Source organism: Rattus norvegicus, chromosome 13 (assembly GCF_036323735.1).
Source record: "Rattus norvegicus strain BN/NHsdMcwi chromosome 13, GRCr8, whole genome shotgun sequence".
NCBI lineage: Eukaryota > Metazoa > Chordata > Mammalia > Rodentia > Muridae > Rattus > Rattus norvegicus.
The window spans coordinates 108,104,643-108,121,695 of record NC_086031.1 but is presented as its reverse complement, the minus strand read 5'-3'; the positions used below and the strand labels follow the sequence as shown (position 1 = coordinate 108,121,695).

Here is a 17,053-nt window from a genome sequence, read left to right as displayed (position 1 = left end):
GAGGTATTTGGAAACAATGAAGGTTGAGAGAAAGCATTGAGAGGAACATTTCTCCAATAAATAAATAAATATCTCTAGGATAGCTTTGGACACAATCAATGCTAGATGTCCATACATTTATTATGTAGGATTTTACTGAAGCAGATATTAGGCACATTGATAATTTATCATTAAAAAGATCTATTTGATCTAAATTTTACTGGAGTTATATAAGAAATAATTTGACAAATCATTATTATAGGGTAGACTGTAGGAAGGGAGAGTAATCAGCCCCCTTTAATGCTAGGGTTGAAGGTTCACTGACACAAACCTGTGTTCATTGTTGTGTGGAGCAGAATGTTAATTCTAGACTCAGTTCAAGTTTCAAGCATGAGTCACTCTGCCTTGGAGGTACACTGTTTTCTACCAATCCTTGAGGGCAAGGAATGCCCACCTTACAAGTGAGCTTTTAAACATTGGGTATAACTTCTTAGATAGCTATGTAATGTAAAAGCTATGCAGAACAGACACTTAGGGTGGCTCAGACTTTCTGTGTAGAAGACATCCCAGAAGGAAAAGGGATGTGTGTATAAATAAGCAGCAGCCAGAATAGAGTGTGCAGCTATTTCCTCTCTCCCAGTAAACTCTGGCGTGGGAAGGAAACTGATTTCAACATGAATGTCTGCCTTTGAACCTTACTTGGCACACAATGCTATCTTTTCTACTTGTATATAATGCTTCTTCAAGCTGGTGGTGGTTGCATGGATATTTTAAGCACCGCTGCCTACATATATAGTTGGGCACCATTCAGCTTGTCAGAATCATGATTGTAACAAAAATTAGCCTCAGCCAGATGCTCATTCTCCAGTTCTCACACTAACCATGTGGAACTGAAACACAGAAGGAGCAGCATGAGTAAAACAAGCAAGAAAACCAGATTCTTTCTTCTCCTCCTTTCCACACCCCATATTTGCTTATATTCTTCCCCCATTAAGTAAAAGAGCATGATTATTTCTTCCACCCTCGGCATTTCTTAGCTACCTATAGTTCTGTGTGGAGCTAAGTACTTGTGGACTTTCCTTGTCCATTTTAGCATGTCTATTGTTGCCCTTGTTCAGCTCATGTTTAGGCAGTCATGTTGGTGAGACTTCATGGGTGTAGTTTCTAGCTTTACTATGCATGGGAGATCTTACAGAAGGGAGCTGTGGCTCTTTGAAGTAGTATGTGCTTCTTCCTCTGCTGGTATCCTTTTCAAACCCCAGCTCCACCATCAGGGCTCCTGTTCTCTGCAAAGACAAGACAGAGCATGGTAAAGTACCCATTATTTAAGAAAGAAACACAAACATAGAAACCTGGCTTGGATGCAATCAGTACTGATGCAAAGTAGAAAACTGAGGCCATTAACTAAACTTTCACAAACAAAATAAAATCCAAACATCCTTTAGGTGTGTCACAGAAGGATCTATATGAAGTCAACCGAATACATTTCTGCTTCCTCCTAGGTACATCTGGACAACAAGAACCATCCTGTTGATGACACATGCTTCCTGTGGGATAAGATGGCTAAGAGGTGGAGAAGTTTGCCCTTCATATTTTTCTACTCACTGGCTGGGTGGTATTCTACCCATTGGCTGGGTAGAAAAGAGAAGACTGAGGATAGAGCAGATAATACACTGGAAAGGAATGTGTAAGAGTAGCAGCACAGGTTACTGTAATGGTGGACTAAAGGATCTTGTGTTTATGAGATTATTGAATTTATGGGACCATCCAAATATCAGTAGCATCACTGATACATCCAGGGTCTACACCAATAGTCTTCAGATCTCAGTCTCCAGATAATCAGCATCTACAATACTTGATGTGATGATGATGATCAGATTTCTATTGCTGTGGCAAAACACCTAAGTAATCAACTTAAAGTTAGGAAAGATTTACTTTGGCTCTTGGTTTTAGGAAGATTATCCCATGGTCTCTTAGAGCTATTGCTTTGGGTCTTAGACAGTACACTACCTCATAGAGGTGCACATAGCTGAGGAAGCTCACTTCATGATATCTAGGAAAAGAAAAAGAGACAAGACAAACTTTTTAATGTCCTTCTTAAGGTCACACCATTCTATTCCAAAAACTGGCTTGAAGTACTTTAAGTAACCTGTTCCTCATGAACTAACCCATGAGATAAAATTCTTGAATTCATGAGGAACAGTTTACTTACACTACCATGAGTTACTAGTTAGTAGTGTAGTCAGTGGTGCAATATTTGAGAGGCAGGAGCTGGTGAGGTGGTTTCTTTGGCAGACATTCTGGGCCCAAAGTGAAGTGTAGAATTCTTCTCCTGGATGAAGCACAATTCTATCTCATAGTGAAAATAAATTTAGCTCATCCCTAAGATTCTATAGAATAGTCACTGTTCCCGCATTCCTGAACATCCAGGCACAAAGTATCCTTTGAAACTCAAAGCAAAAACAGGTATAAACTTAATGTCACACACTTTCAGAACACACAGATATGTCACTAGTATCCTCATTTCAGAAGATAGGAAAAGAGAAAGAGGAAGCCAAGTCCAGATGGAAGCAAGAGTAAAATCCAGCAGTGTAATAATTAAATCCTGAAACTTCCTGTCAGGTGTGCAGGACACAGGATAGTAAAGTGTGAGCTCCAAAGGCTGAGGAAGCCCTGTCCCCACAACCTTGTCGGCTGAAGCCCATAGGACCACACCCATGGACTTGCTGTTCTGGCTGTCTCCAGGCCTCCTTAGAAAGCATTCCATTCCACATTCCTGGCATCTCTAATTTCTTGGGGCCTCTGCTTGACTTTATTCAAATCATCCTCTAAAAGTTCGCCTTTAGGCAACTCAATCCTGCTATTGCAGAGTTTTAAGATTTTATTCTTATTTTTAACGTGTGTGTGTGTGTGTGTGTGTGTGAGAGAGAGAGAGAGAGAGAGAGAGAGAAGTGCTTTTGGTTTCAGCATTTTATCACAACAACACAAAATATCTTAGAAAACTATCATATACCACCTAGTTTTCTGAGCTTTCTGCTGAAATCTTAGGTAGAAGCTGCCATAATCCCCTAACTCCTGCATCTGGTATAATTAACAGAATTAGCACCATGTGGACAATACCAATGTCTGCACTAATGCAAACTGTATTCAGGCCACTTGAGCCATGTCTTAAGCAGTCTTTGATATCTCTATAGATGAACAAATAGAAATAAATCCAAAGAAAAATTATTTTCTAGGTAACCCTGTACAAATGGGGCCTATTGTTCTCACTTGTAGTGAAAGCCTTTGAAATGAGTGTGAGTTTCACGCCTTTGGAACTGTACTGGAGTAAGGGTGGTATCTTGACAATTTCCTCAAGACATCTTCCCTTTTCTCCCAGTAGGGAGTCTAATTGACTTCTTTTTAGTGCTATAACTCTTTTTGGAGACTGTGCCATTTTAAACTTGAAATTCACACATACTTCTGTTCTGTCCAAGCTACACTTTTAAAAAGTATTTCTACACTGGCTTTTGTTCCTGACTTTCATTGTAAATCTAGCTTAAGGTAGATAGGAGCATCCAGTATGCTTCTTTAATGTTAGGCTGCCATAAAATTTCTTCTACCAAAAAGCTACCCAGCACCTTTAAACTTAGCCTATATAAAGTTTTGGGGTATGGGTAAATAGATCTTAGTTCTTTGCCAAGACTGTAACACCACAGGTTGCATAGCTGGAATCCCAGTAGAGTCCTTATTTCTATCTGAAACCTCACAAGCACAACCATGACTGATCCTCAACAGGATCATCCACTGAGCTCTGCTACCAGCATTCTATAGTCCCCCAAACTCCCCCAAATTCCTCCTACAAGCCAATACCAAAGGCTTCTGAACTCTTTTCCACACCAGATTTCTAGCTATCTCCCAATCAGTCAAGTTGACAACCAAAACTAACTGTCCCATCTGGACACATGCTGTAAAACTAACCATCCCACATGGGCACATGTTGAAAATGCCAGTTTTCTGATACCATTCCAGACCCATTAAGTTAGAATGTGGATCCCAATCACTGGGAATAATAATTCTTCCTGTTAAATCTCTCTGGTAGATGTCTGCTGAATTTGAAGACCACTACCCAGTAAGACTCCAGCACCAGGCTAGATCTTAAATCGTGATTATAAAGGTAAGTGGTTTGATGCTTCCGTTGTGACATTTTAATATATTCTTCAGGCATATTTACAAACAATAGAAGAACAAATTGGAACAAAAGTGCTACTGACACTTAGCTTCAAATCAGAATAAATCTGAAGAAACAGAAAAAGAAGTTTGTATCCGGTTAATGAATTTTAGGTTTGCTTAGTGACTTATATGGAGCTGAGCCTAAACACTGGCTGGATTTGGCTGGTGCAATAGGGTTAGCTGAGGGATTTATGTGAGACTTACAGGTTCTTTGTTTTAATAGACAGTAGATTTATCCAAAAACTATGAAAACTTCTAAGACTCTGCCAGAAATGCAAGACGTGGAAAATAATTGCATAATTTTCCAACAGTATCTTGAATGCTCATAGAAGGTAAACACAGAACTGTGTTACATGCTACTTTGGCAAATAGTCCTGGGAGCTCAAAGAGTCAGCTTGTTCCTTGACTAGTGGCTACTCTTTATCCTTAAACCAAAAGTACTGTATGGAACTACACTGTATGTCCCCTACTTGATCATGGGACACAGAGAAGATCCCTTCCCCCACCTCCTGCAGTCCTACTAGCACATATGGAAATGAAAACAGCTAAGCCATGCCATTTGACTTCTGCTACCTAATCTTTTTTTTTCTTTTTTCTTTTTTAATTAACTTGAGTATTTCTTATTTACATTTCGAGTGTTATTCCCTTTCCCGGTTTCCGGGTAAACATCCCCTAATCCCTCCCCCCTCCGCTTCTTTATGGGTGTTCCCCTCCCCATCCTCCCCCCATTGCCGCCCTCCCCCCAACAATCTAGTTCACTGGGGGTTCAGTCTTAGCAGGACCCAGGGCTTCCCCTTCCACTGGTGCTCTTACTAGGCTATTCATTGCTACCTATGAGGTCAGAGTCCAGGGTCAGTCCATGTATAGTCTTTAGGTAGTGGCTTAGTCCCTGGAAGCTCTGGTTGCTTGGCATTGTTGTACATATGGGGTCTCGAGCCCCTTTGAGCTCTTCCAGTTCTTTCTCTGATTCCTTCAATGGGGTCCTATTCTCAGTTCAGTGGTTTGCTGCTGGCATTCGCCTCTGTATTTGCTGTATTCTGGCTGTGTCTCTCAGGAGAGATCTACATCCGGTTCCTGTCAGTCTGCCCTTCTTTGCTTCATCCATCTTGTCTAATTGGATGGCTGTATATGTATGGGCCACAGGTGGGGCAGACTCTGAATGGGTGTTCCTTCTGTGTCTGTTTTAATCTTTTCCTCTCTATTCCCTGCCAAGGGTATTCTTGTTCCCCTTTTAAAGAAGGAGTGAAGCATTCACATTTTGATCATCCGTCTTGAGTTTCATTTGTTCTAGGCATCAAGGGTAATTCAAGCATTTGGGCTAATAGCCACTTATCAATGAGTGCATACCATGTGTGTTTTTCTGTGATTGGGTTACCTCACTCGGGATGATATTTTCCAGTTCCAACCATTTGCCTACGAATTTCATAAAGTCATTGCTTTTGATAGCTGAGTAATATTCCATTGTGTAGATGTACCACATTTTCTGTATCCATTCCTCTGTTGAAGGGCATCTGGGTTCTTTCCAGCTTCTGGCTATTATAAATAAGGCTGCTATGAGCATAGTGGAGCACGTGTCTTTTTTATATGTTGGGGCATCTTTTGGGTATATGCCCAAGAGAGGTATAGCTGGATCCTCAGGCAGATCAATGTCCAATTTTCTGAAGAACCTCCACACTGATTTCCAGAATGGTTGTACCAGTCTGCAATCCCACCAACAATGGAGGAGTGTTCCTCTTTCTCCGCATCCTCGCCCGCATTTGCTGACACCTGAGTTTTTGATCTTAGCCATTCTCACTGGTGTGAGGTGAAATCTCAGGGTTGTTTTGATTTGCATTTCCCTTATGACTAAAGATGTTGAACATTTCTTTAGGTGTTTCTCAGCTATTCGGCATTCCTCAGCTGTGAATTCTTTGTTTAGTTCTGAACCCCACTTTTTAATAGGGTTATTTGTCTCCCTGCGGTCTACACACACCTATGGGCACTTGATTTTTGACAAAGGAGTCAAAACCATCAAATGGAAAAAAGATAGCATTTTCAGCAAATGGTGCTGGTTCAACTGGAGGTCAACATGTAGAAGTATGCAGATCGATCCATGCTTATCACCCTGTACAAAGCTTAAGTCCAAGTGGATCAAGGACCTCCACATCAAACCAGATACACTCAAACTAATAGAAGAAAAACTAGGGAAGCATCTGGAACACATGGGCACTGGAAAAAATTTCCTGAACAAAACACCAATAGCTTATGCTCTAAGATCAAGAATCGACAAATGGGATCTCATAAAACTACAAAGCTTCTGTAAGGCAAAGGACACTGTGGTTAGGACAAAACGGCAACCAACAGATTGGGAAAAGATCTTTACCAATCCTACAACAGATAGAGGCCTTATATCCAAAATATACAAAGAACTAATCTTTTTACTAGGACGTCTTGTACCCACAAGGTCGTGTTCATAAGAAATCCCACGTCTAGGCTGGTCCCTAAGTGAGTCATGACTTATCAAGGAATGCAAGATGAGATTTCATGGATCAGCTGGGAAGATTTGAAAACCTGTCATCTGGGTCTCAGAGATCTCAAATGTGTCTTCTGCTTGCTTTTCCTTCATGCTCAGTCCAATGATCTCTTCTTTTGTGGGTTAAATGGACTCTTCCTTCCTTTGCTCTCCTATGGCAGTACAAAGAGGGTGACCCTTTTATCCAGACAGTGCATGCTGACAGGAATGTATATAGTTTATCCTCTAAGAGCACATACTGTTCCTGAAGAGGACCAGGTTTGGTTCTCATATTGAGCAGCTCACAACCTGCTACAGCCTCATTTCCACAGAAACTGACACCATTTGGCCCTTCACTGACATACAAAGCCACACATATCACACATATACAATTAGAAAATAAACGTATAAAGAATGTGTCTAATGTTACAAGTATATACACATAGCAAAAGTAGAAAAGTCAAGGAAACTGAAGAAACATGCTTCTGTGACAGCGGGAACTGGGGCTCATTAAAGCCACTAACGCCCAGGACTCTCTCATTACAGGCAAAAAACCGAAAGCTCTAAACTTAAGATAAATAGTTTCGTACTGTAATTTTTAAAAGTTAAAGCAAGAAATTAACAATAAACAAGATACTAAAATTTTAAATAAAGAGACAGCTTCGAATTTCTGATGTGTATCATCTATTCAGCTCCTGAAAGTTTTATCAACCACAACATAAAACTTGTACTATTTTGTATAGGATGGAGGAGTGATTGGAGAACATTTATTCTCTGAGTCAGAATTCATACTGATAACAAAAGAAGTGACAAATATGAAAAGGAAGCCAAAGAAGAAAAAAATCTATTAAGCATTTTCCAGGCATGAGGCTCTGTGGTGAGCCCATATTCCTAAACTATGGCTTGCAACCCTACCTGGGATTACTGAATGTGGGGGTCACAGCAAAATGTTCTGAATGGACAATGAACAAAAATTAACCTAAAGTCAATTGTGCGATAAGTCTCAGGAATTTGTGGCAGTGTTTGACCATGCTGTGTTAAACAACTTTGCAGCAACCTCATTTCTGAACAGGCAGCATGCACTTTGTACTGTGCACACTGTCAGGTAAGGACAATAAAAACCACCTAGAACTCCTCAGCTCAGATTAGAGACTATTTTAGAGGGTCAGTGTTCTGCCCTTAACGAAACATAATGGTTCAATTACAAGAAACAAAGATTTTTAATATGCTCCTGACATCATTCCTCGGCATTTAAGTACCAAATTAGTGCATATTTGGGTTATATTATGCTAAAATGTTTGATTTTTAAAATTACTGTTTGAGTTGCTGACTTGAATTGCATTTGAAATCTCTGTATGAATTTTTGGCTTGGGATTAGAACAGAATTTCTAGCAACCTCAGAAGTGTCTGTAAGCACACTTCTGTCATTATATACTATGCATTTATGCAAAGCAACACTCAGCAATGATTGAAAAATTAAAATATCGATCAATTCCAAAAAACACTGAATATGCTCTATACCCCTCTACTATTGAATACTCTGTCGAGATTTAAATCTTTATGTAAAAATATACAAACACTTACATCTCATTAGTACTCAATCTGCTTTCATTCTTTAACAAATGGTAGAACTATATGCATACAAAAATTGTTTAAGATACTTTTCTTATGGCTTATCATCAGCAGGTGTTTGATATATGTATTTATTGTACATACCTATCTGAGGCAGAAAACGATTTCCTGAGGGGAAACTGTAAATTAGTGGGGAAAAGTTTTAAAAGTCTACTAAGCATGCCACAGCTCCAAAGCACTCCAAAGGAAGCACCGGCATTGCTAACACTCAGCTAAGAAGGCTGTGATCTTTGTCTAACGTCACACTCTGACAGGCAAAGGTGGGATGTCACCGGAAGCAGGTAAAGAGCATGGAATCAGGAAAGGAAAAGGAGGGAGGAGGACTGAGTAGTGCTTTGCAGTGACGAGCAGCAGAGTAGACTAGAAGAAATGGCTGTGGGATGAAGGTTACTTTAGCTTTTTTGAACAAAAGACAAAAGCATAGTGGAGGTGCTAGCTGTTGTCCTGGCACAAAATCTGTTAGCTGCTTTCACATCCTGACATCTCCCAATTGATAAGAAAGTGCTTAGCATGCCATAAGCCGGAGCCAGAGCCCAGCAGATGTGTCTGCATGGTGTAGGAAGCTGTTCAGTTAGCCCCCTCCCTCCAGAACAGGTCTCTCTCTGCTCTTGGTCTTTAAATATTTTTCCATTAGACTCATAACACAGAGATATCAGCATATATTATGTATTTACTCTTTTATAGGTTACAGCTATGTGTATTGTATAAGTGTTTAAAACCCAAGGCAACTCAGTGCAGCAAGAAAGATGTCTCAATTGCAGCAGAAGACGTGTTGCGCAGGTTTAAGTATGATAGATGGGTTGACCTCCCTTGCTCAGTAAACTGCAGTGAAAGAAACTGAATAACCCTGAGATTAGAACAAGGGTGGGAGGGGGAGGGTCATACTGGTGTGATATACCCTGAACAAGATGCAGAGAAAAGTAATTTACTCTGAAGTGACAGTGTGGAGGCAAAAAAATAAACGAACAGAGGGGAGTTTAGGCTCATTAGCAGCCTGGACTCAATATTTCATTATTAATGATAATAAAAAGAAGAGGGAGGAAAGGCAGATGAGCATGAGTACTTCCCACCCCCACCCCTCTTACACAGATAGCAGACTGGAGGCTCACAATAGCTGGGGCTCCAGGACTCCCTTTAGCACAGGCACAACAAAAGACACCACTGTGGAGGCAAGTATGGGGCAGGATGAAGAATGGGTTTGGAGCTAAGGTCTGCCCACATGTAAATGTCTGAATTGGTGGGGGCCTCCCTCTGTGGGATTCCAGCTGATATATCAGCTTTTCTGGCAATGAAACCCCCAGCTGGTCCTCTGCTGTGGGCATGGAGCAGAAGCAGCAAAGGAGAGGCTGCCTTGGAGCTGCCCTGGTATTTTCAGGCAGCTCCCCTGGTAGGGAGCAATCACTGCTGCCTAGACTGCCTGCACCTAGACAAAGAAGACACAACGATCCTGGGAATCAATAGCTGTGGTCTGGCTATAAAAAGAAACAGGATACACCCCAGAGATGATAGCTGAAGCCTAAAAATAAATTCTACAGCAAGCAACCATATGGGATTTAGTTTAATTTAAAATGGCACAGGAGCTTGCCCAAATAAAGAAAATGAAAACCGTCCTCTGTGCCATCAGCCTGGATCTCCTGGTGAGCATTTTCCTGCAAATAACTGATACATTTTCCTCTAGACATTGGCCGTCATGGTGCAGCCAGCCTGCTGCAATCCCCTTTTCTGTCTTCTTAGATCTTCCTTGAACATTCTAATATGTTCATATCAATACTGCTGAGTTCCCTTTTCTCACCTGTGAATGGCCCTAAGCAAAACACATCCAAGAGAGAATCTTTAATATTGTTGTTTCCTTGTAATTAACACGGCAGAATTGTCCAGTTAGATCATACACAGATGCCAGTTACCTCTGTGCCAGGTTCTGCACTGAGAGGGAGTAAGTGTGAAACAGACCAAATTCACGTCCCCTTTCCTCCTGAGCTCCTCCTGAGGGAGACACTAGTAACCAACAAAGCTTGGTAAGTGGTATGAAGGATCACGGTGCCCTGAGGAGACCCAGGGTTGGCTGCTCTCTTTCAGTTCCTGCAGTGACTTCTTCCTGTACCTCCTGGTCTAGGAGGACATTTAAACTGGAGCTAAATGGAGAATTAGCCATTAAGCCAGGAGACATGTGACTTTAAACAGAAGGCTCACTGAATACAGTTCCAGGTCAGATAAAAGCTCATCCAATGAGAGAGTGAGCACCAATAGCCAATGTCCTGAAGTAGGGCTGGCAAGGGTTTCATGGGGAGCCTCAAAGATCAGAACAACAGGTTAGCTTTGTTCTGAAGGTAAAGGGAAGCTTTGGGTCATTTATACCAAAAGCGGGATATGAATAGGTTTACCTTCCCGAAGGGTCTTCCTGGTAGCAATGTGCAGGGCAAACTGGGAATGGGAAAAGTTGAGAAGCAGATAGCCCTGGTAGGTTCTCCTCCACAGAATAGAAAAAAGTTCATTGAATGTGATGGACAGGAAGAAGAGAGTCAAGGGAAACTTCAAAGAAGACACTAAATGCAAGAGATGGTGTCATAAAGTGTCATGGGCCCTGGACACACTTCAGAAACTTTTAGAGAAGTATTCACTAAGTCCAGACATATAATTGGACTGACAGAGATGAAGGTACTCTTAAAAGTGTCTCAATACATCAAACTATTCAGCCCCCCTCCCCAGAATGGGAACTTCCCCAGGAGTATCATTCTGGGAGAAGGAAAAATCCCCAGCAGTGTGTGTGTGTGTGTGTGTGTGTGTGTGTGTGTGTGTGTGTGTGTGTGTGTGTGGTGTTTGTATGGGCAGGGGTACACACACACACACACACACACACACACACACACACACACACACGCTACCACCACCACCACCACACCAAGGCACACAAAGAGAAAGATGTTTCACAATGCTGAGGTGGGACTCCAGAAACCAAAGGCCCCATCTGTCCTTGAGGTATGGAGGTTTCAAGAATTTGAGGAGGTCCTCCTCCCCCAATTTAGGGTTGGTCAGTTTGAAAAATTGACAGGGATGCTGATGAGTCCACAAGTTTGGAGTAAGCACATCCTGGTCTGGTTTTGAAATTGCTGGACCACCCACAGGCAGGGGCTCTATTAGCTAGAGAAAAAGTCTACCAAACTCTTGGCTCAGGTCAGGTGGATAAAGGAGCAGCCAAGCATCTGCAAAGTTTGTCATCTTTATTATCCAGTCACAGCCCTCTTTCCTCTCTGTCAGCCTGCCAGGGAATCTATCTAAATCCTAGTTCTTTATCATCAGACCATCCTACAGAATTAGACTGAGGCCTAGGCAATGATGGATCAATGATAGGCCAGATCACAACTTGACCAGGATTATGTAGGTAGGCACATCCTTAGCCCTGTGTTAAACTTTACTTTGATTTCAGGACCCTGATGGATTTGGGGTGCTGGAGGTAGTGAATTTTTTTGTTCCTCTTCCCAAGAGCCTACATTGAGCCGACATCTCCCCTCTTATGTGTTCTACTATTAAGTTGGCTCTTTTATTATTGAAGCTTGGAGACTGAACCTAGTTTTGGGGCATGAGGTGTGACCCCAAGTCACAGGGGCACAGTTTTGTATTGTTTTCTAAGTCAAGTAAAAACATGGTCAAATCAGTCTGCTGACTTTGTTGCAAGAGTTGTTAGGGTCAGAACCTGGGTCCTCGCAGTCCTAACAGTCCAAATAAACAGACAAACAATACTAAAAAGCAGAAAAATCAGACTTATTGCATGTGGCCACATTGGGAAGAGGAACAGACACAGAATACCAGTGAATTCCTAAGTCTATCTTCATGGTTCTACTACAAGGTTTAGGTTTTAAATAGAAGGCAAGAGTTATCTATTAACTAAGCAGTTCTGGTCAAGGTTTAGTTCTGCTTATCATTAGCCAATCAGCCTTGACTCCAATCTCTCCTGCAAGGTGGTCTGACAAGTTGCCAGAATTGTGTGAGAAAAGCACCATACCTCACCCTTTTCCTTTCCCTGCATGAAATTCCCAGAAAAATTCCAATTCCTTGTAGCCATTGTCTTAATAGTCTAATTTGGCTATCACTGACAGGACAAGTATCTCAAAAATATATTCATTTCTGTCAAGATGGTTAGTTTTTCTTCCCATGGACAACTGTCTTAGGATTCTTTTTTAGTACAGAATACAATTTATTCAGGGTATGGGGAGGGGAGTCAAGACAGTAGTAGAGGCAGAGTAAGTCAGAGAGAGAGAGAGAGAGAGAGAGAGAGAGAGAGAGAGAGAGAGAGGCAGAGACATGGAGACAGAGAAAGACAGAAATTAGAGAAGTGAGCAGGTGGAAGGAGGGGGGTTGGGGAGAGAATGGGAACTGGAAGAGAAGAGCAAGAGCAAAAGAGGAGCAAGAGCTGTCTTAGGATTTCTATTGCAGTGAACAGGCACCATGACCCCATCAACTCTTATATTAAGGCAAAACAAAACAAAACAAAACATTTAATTGGGGCTGCCTTAGAGTTTCAGAGATTTAGTCCATTATCTTCATGGCAGGGAGCTTGGCAGCCTGCAGGCAGACATGATACTAGAGAAAAGCTGAGAGTTCTACATCGTGATCTGCAGGCAGCAGAAGGAGATTGTGTGCCACATACACTGTGTGAGCATAGGAGCACTAAAGTCTACCCCCACAGTGACACACTTCCTCCAGCAAGGCCACAAGTACTCCAATAAGGCCACACCTCCTAACAGTGCCACTCTTTAAGGGCTAAGCATTCAAACATATGAGTCTATGGAGGCTAACCTATTAAAACCCCCATATCAATTGTATGTGACTTCCAAAACACAGCCTTTGCCATTGTGTCTCAGAAGTGAGGAGCTAACCTTCTTATTCTGACTGTCATTTCTCTTTCTCCCATACACCCCATTCTTCTTTGTTTCCCTCCTAATTGTAGAAACTTGTGCCTGTTGGGATATGTAAAACATAGTTCTGAAGCAATGGCTACCACTGTTGTCTAGTGTCAGCTGAATGGGCACCACCTGGACTTTCTCAGAAGTGGAATCGGCAGTATCAGAGCCAGATCTACATAAAGAACTGGAGGAAGAAGATACAGCATGTGTTTCCACCAGACCTTCAGTTGGCTCTGATCCCTGATAGCCTTCAAGAACCCTGCTCTGGAGCTAGCCCACCCATAGAGTGTGTCAGAGTCAATAAAAAGTGTCTTCTCTGAACTGAGATGTGTAAGTGTTAAATTTCAAATGCCAAGACTCAATGATAATGCAATATTCTGCATCAATCTATGATATATGTGTAGTTAAAATAGATTGTTAAGGCTAAAATAATTCTCATTAATTTGCTTTAACATTGCAATCTGACTACAAGAAAGCTTAAAGTTATATGTGTTCTGTACCCTGTGCTTCTCTCAAATAGGACTGCTTCTCACACCTCGGATTTGCAGAATTACCCAAGAACCTTGTGTGTGTGTGTGTGTGTGTGTGTGTGTGTGTGTGTGTGTGTGTGTGTGTGTGTTATGTGCATGTGGTGCAGGTTCACATATATGTACATGCCTAGTTGTGGAGGCCAGAAGACAACATTGGCTGTTATTCCTCAGGTGCTATTGATGCTATCCACTTTAGCTTTTACAGACAGATTCTCAAGGCCTGATATTTACTGATGAGGCTACACTGATTGGTCAGCAAGCCAGAGAGCATCTCCATCACCTTCCTGCTGGGATTCCAAGTACATGTCATCATCTCTGCCTTTTGCGTAGGTTCTAGTGCTCAAACTCAGGACATCATGCCTGCAAGGCAACACTACCAACTAAGCTATCTTCCTAGCCCACCCAGGAACGTTGTTGAAAGGCACATTCTGATTCAGCAGGTACAAGCTGGGCTGAAATTCCATGTTTCCATGGCTATGCTGCCTGCCTGTGTTCCCAAGGAGCAAGAGCCAAAACATGTTGAGGGAGTATCTAAAACCAAGTTTGACAACACTGAGCAAACACTGACTGACAGCAACAGTCCCCAGTCTGCTTTTTATTGGCTGTTGTCCTGGGAAGTTTTCAATAACAAAGAAAAGGGAGGAGGAGGAAGAGGAGAAAGAGGAAGAGGGGGAAGAGGGGCAGAAAAAGAAAAAAAGGAAGAAGGAAAGAAAGAAAGAAAGAAAGAAAGAAAGAAAGAAAGAAAGAAAGAAAGAAAGAAAGAAAGAATATACATAAATAACCTCTTGGGCACATCGCAAAGTTAAAATAAAATTATATTAATAAAATTATTTTTCTATTATCAAGGGCAAGTAAGTGGCTCCAGGTCCAATACACAGATATCTAGACAAGTGATGAATGGAATATCCCTGCTTCCTAAGAAACTCAGGGCCACAAACAAACAAACAAAAACAATATGCAATTTACCTGCTATCCGACAGGCTTCCAAATCACTTCTGCTTGTGTTGTTAAGTTATCTGAGAGGACAATAGTCTTAGGCAAGCACTTTTGTCAGAACCATCTGGAGTTCATGCTGACTCCATCAGTTTCCCAAAAGACAAGGCTTCATGGGGACAGTGTACTAGATACTAAATCCACAGCCTCATGGATTGGTAGGTCAGAGGACCCTGGACACTCAGAGGAGGAGGGGTCCTGATCAGAGTAAACTTTCTTAGCCATTTTCAAGTAATCAGACTCTTAAAAGGAGCTGCTTTGTGACTGGAAAGAAAGGAGAACAGAAGTGGCCAAGGGACTATGTCATCATTAGGAAGGTGGGTCAGCTGGAGAGAGGTGCTATAAACAATGATCCCTTAAAATGTCATTATGTGCTGTGCTGCAAGATCCCTAAAGTAAAGATCAGCCTAGATTTCTCTCTAGGGCTCTAACGGAAGTGTAGACAGCAGGAGAGGCACAGAGATGTCACACACCAAGCCCATGAAGTAGCAAGGATTATGCTATGTTCTTGGCATGGGAAATGCTGTAATTTACTTTACCAGGAGGAAAGACTGCTTTGTTACATGCTACTACCAAGTAATTTCTCACATACTCACACAATATATGCACACATCTCACACATAACTCACACATACTTCCATAAACAGTCATGTATACACACACTCATACATATATTCACACTCGAACATTCGCATACATTCATGATACATGCACACACGAGTTCACTTATTTCACCCCCTGGCCTAATGCAAAGGGATGTGATGTACAAAGCATCTTTCATGAAGTTTACTGAAGGGCAGAGAGGGAGGCTGTGCCTGAGCTTTCTTCAAGCTTTCTCCTTTAGAAAGAAGAAAGGCTGTGCTAACCAGAGCCAAGTCCTGTCCTGCAACTCACACTCCAGCCTTGCTGGTGGCACATGTTGCATGTGCTGCAGAAAGCTATATAAATACAGAGCTGCAGAACTGAAGGTGCTAGGGTACACAGCCCGTTCTTCCCTGGGTCTCAAGTGTAATGTCTTTAAAATGAGGTCTGACAAAAATGATTCATAAAGTCCCTTCAAACTATAACTCCTATTCTGAAGGAGAATTTTGTTATAAGTCAAGATCTGCCTGCTAAGAGTCTCTTTTGCTGACAAGACATATGTAGGAGCAGCTTTAGACAGGCAGGAAGGACTAAGAAAAACCTTAAAAGGGCCCTAGAGAGTCAGGTCTGTGTGACCCTACGTAATAGCTAATATTGATTGTTAACTTTACTACATCTGGAATCTCCTAGGAGACCAACCTCTGGGCATGTCCCCATGAGGAGCTTATTGATTAGGCTAATTGAGGTGGGAAGACACATGTTAAGTGTGGGTGGCACCATTCCATGTGCTGCTGACCTGACCTGAAGGAAACTGAGAGAGCATGCTAAGTGAGAGTGCTGCTGATCATTCAGTGTGTCCCAACTGAGCACGTGATATGACCAGACACCTTGTTTCTGCTGTAAGTCCTTTCCATTATGATGGATGGCATGCCCTTCACCTAAGACAAAATAACTCTTCTTCCTTTAAGCTGCTTCTTTTCCATTATCTGGTCAGAACAAATAAAAAAGCAATCAATGCATTTACGGTCTCCTATACAACCACAGGTGCCTTTTCTTTCACCAATTGGAAATGAGACCTTCACATCTTACAGAGGGAAAACTATGGATCCATTCAGATCAGGATCAACCCAGAGAATGAGAGCTATAAGGCAGGTCTAACCAAATCCTGAGATCTGTTATACAAGCGTCAAAGATAACTTAGTCCTCTTCTTCCCAGTCCAGCAAGGACTTTGTCATCTCCTCTCTTTCTTGTAACCAACTATCCTCTCAAAGAATCTGATAACATTAGACTCAAGGAAAAAGGAAGTTAGGATTTAAGAACTTGCTCTTTGCCACAGCTCCCCCAACTAGTCTTTGCAGTAGTGCCCAAACTAACAAATGGCCAGTGAGACATCTGTTGGCTCAGTGTGCAAAGGAAAAGAGGTGATCATGTCAGGATGCTGAGAGCAAGGCTTATGCTTGAGCTATCCTGTAAGTGGTATGTCCTTACGTTTTATACCTGGAAACCCTCTGGACCCTCTGAAGCTGCTTCTCCATGTATATTGTAAGGAAAAGAGACCTTTAGCTGGTGTGTCACGATGTATGAGCAAACATCTCCAAAATAGCAGTTATGGCTTTAAGGGACCTTGTGGATATTTTTGTCAGACCCCCTCATTTCAAAGACACTACATGTAAGCCCCATGAAGAATAATGCTGTGTCCTGTAACCACCTCAGTTCTGTGGTTTACCTCTAT

The 17,053-nt window shown here is 41.9% G+C and overlaps 1 long non-coding RNA gene across 4 annotated transcripts in view; it reads left to right on the top strand.

Moving 5' to 3' along the window:
* Window positions 1-13,536, top strand: part of LOC102549557 (uncharacterized) — a 185,486-nt gene extending 171,950 nt beyond the window's left edge. For all 4 annotated transcript variants that reach the window (XR_010057159.1, XR_010057160.1, XR_359258.5 and 1 more), the window contains 3 exons: window positions 1,482-1,549; window positions 4,061-4,135; window positions 13,260-13,536. This is a non-coding gene — a long non-coding RNA (uncharacterized LOC102549557). The remainder of the gene's footprint in view (window positions 1-1,481; window positions 1,550-4,060; window positions 4,136-13,259) is intronic.
* Window positions 13,537-17,053: the final 3,517 nt, after the last annotated feature.